The sequence below is a fragment of the Bos mutus genome, chromosome 5 (assembly GCF_027580195.1).
Source record: "Bos mutus isolate GX-2022 chromosome 5, NWIPB_WYAK_1.1, whole genome shotgun sequence".
NCBI lineage: Eukaryota > Metazoa > Chordata > Mammalia > Artiodactyla > Bovidae > Bos > Bos mutus.
The window spans coordinates 107753155-107755891 of record NC_091621.1 but is presented as its reverse complement, the minus strand read 5'-3'; positions in this window follow the sequence as shown (position 1 = coordinate 107755891).

Here is a 2737-nt window from a genome sequence, read left to right as displayed (position 1 = left end):
GAGGCCTGGTCCGGCTTCCCCTACCCCTGCGCGCGCGCGGCCTGTCGGGTATGGTAGTCCGCTTCTCCTGCGCGGGGAGCCGCTGGACGCCGCAGAGTCGCGCCCGCGAACTACCATTTCCATAATACCCGCGCGGCGTCCCAGGGCGCCTCCGCTAGGTCCCTCTGTGCCCTCCCTTTTGCGGCTTCTGGCTCTTTTTCCCGGAGGCCGCTGGGCGGCGTTGAACCGCGAACTCCCAGGGAGACTACAATTCCCTAAATGCCTTGAGGCCGGGCTGGCTCCGCCCTTCCGGAAAGGCTCAGGTTCACGTAACTTTATTGACAACGGCTGGTGCTAACGGAGACTCGAAGCTCAATCTGTTCCGCAAGCTAAGAGGTGTCCATTTCCTAAAGGGAAAACCTCGCTTTTTTTTGTCCCATGAAATTGGAAGGACATTCGAGGACTTCCCCCAAAATAGCCACAAATTCCTTGATAATTAAAAGGAGGGGGGGAAATAGTAACTCTGTAGCAAAGAAACTCTACCACACCACCCTTAGCCATATTAACGTTCACATTAACGCTACACTGACGCTGACATCCATCGCACACCTCCCGCTGTGCTGAGGCCACAGCATCACCATCCAGTCCCAGCAACGCATAAAATTAATCTAATCGTGAGGAGCCATCGGACGTACCCAACTGAGGAACACGTTACGGAATAATGTGTCTGTACTCTTCCAAAAATGTCTGTGTCGTGAAAGACAAAAGCTGAGGAACTGTTGCAGATAAAACGTGACTGAAAAGACACGATAATTAAATGCAACACGTAGTCCTGGATTGGATCCTGGGGTCGGGGTACAGAGAATTATTATAAAGGGCAATATTGAGACAGAAAAATTTGTATGTTAGATAGTAACATTGTAAAAAAAAAAAAGATAATAGCATTGTTTCCATGTTAAACCTGTTGTTCCTTTTAAATTGTACCTGATTATGTAAGAGACTGCCTTTGTTCTTGGGAAATACATGCTGAAATAATTACAGGCATGCTGTTGCAACCTAGTCTGGAATGGCTCAAAAAATGTATACATTCATATGTAGCGGTAGAGAATGCAAATATAGCAAAATGTAAACAAGTGAATCTGGGTGAAGGGTCTGTGGGAGTTCTTTCAACATTTTTGCTACTTTTCTCTAGATTCGAATTTTTAAGTAACAGAACACAAGTAGCTATTTTCTTTTCACAAAGAACTCTTTAACCATTATGTAAATAAGGTGTTCATTATAAACACTTCAACCAACATAGAACAGGATAGAAACAGAAAAGTAAACCTTACCAGAGAAACTCCAGTTCCCAGAGATCAGCACTGGCAACACAGGCAGACTTCTTTCCAAAGTTACCTCTCACAACTCGGCCCACACACCCACTTACGCTTTCGCTTTACCTGCAATTCAGAGTTAAATGTCGTATGTGCCAGGTTCTTCCACATACAACCAAATTAATCTTTACAACCACAAAGGAAAAGGGCATCATTGCTACCCTTCCCAGCAGAGATGAGAAAACAGAAGCTCCAGACTCTAGTCCGAAGTACTACTGAGTTGTGGATCCTCTGCCTTCTCCCTTTCCTCTTCTGCCTGTAGAGCCCATATTAAATGCCACCTCCTCCAGGAGGCTTTCCTTGCCCTGGTGACTCCACCCTGAATGAATCAGCTTCCTGTGGGGCCCCTCAGCAAGCTTCAGAACCCTCACAGCTGTGGGTCTGAGAGCTTTTTCACAGAGTTAACATTCTACTTGGCAGCTTCCTCCTTCATCTGAAGAGCCTCTAGGCAGGTACTGTTTCTATCTGGGCAGCATTCTCTGGGGTCCTGGCCTGTCATAGGTACATCAGTTCTGTTCAGTTTAGTTGTTCAGTCGTGTCCGATTCTTTGCGACCCATGAACCGCAGCACACCAGGCCTCCTTGTCCATCACCAGTTCCCAAAGTTTACCCAAACTCTTGTCCATTGAGTCGGTGATGCCATCCAACCATCTCATCCTCTGTCATCCCCTTCTTCTCCTGCCCTCAATCTTTCCCAGCATCAGGGTCTTTTCCAATGAGTCAGTTCTTCACCTCAGGTGGCCAAAGTATTGGAGTTTCAGCTTCAACATCAGTCCTTCCAATGAACACCCAGGACTGATCTCCTTTAGGGTGGACTGGTTGGATCTCCTTGCAGTCCAAGGGACTCTCAAGAGTCTTCTCCAACACCACAGTTCAAAAGCATCGATTCTTCAGCACTCAGCTTTCTTTATAGTCCAACTCTCACATCCATACATGACCACTGGAAAAACCATACCCTTGACAGGATGAACCTTTGTTGGCAAAGTAATGTCTCTGCTTTTTAATATGCTGTCTAGGTTGGCCTTACTTTCCTTCCAAGGAGCAAGCATCTTTTAATTTCATGGCTGCAATCACCATCTGCAGTGATTTGGGAGCCCAGAAAAATAAAGTCAGCTGCTGTTTCCACTGTTTCCCCATCTATTTGCCATGAAGTGATGGGCCCAGATGCCATGATCTTAGTTTCCTGAATGTTGAGCTTTAAGCCAACTTTTTCGCTCTCCTCTTTCACTTTCATCAAGAGGCTTTTTAGTTTTTCTTCACTTTCTACCATAAGAGTGGTGTCATCTGCATATCTGAGGTTATTGATATTTCTCCCTGCAATCTTGATTCCAGCTTGTGCTTCTTCCAGCCCACAGGTTTCCTCATTTGAACTGGATTTCAGTCAGG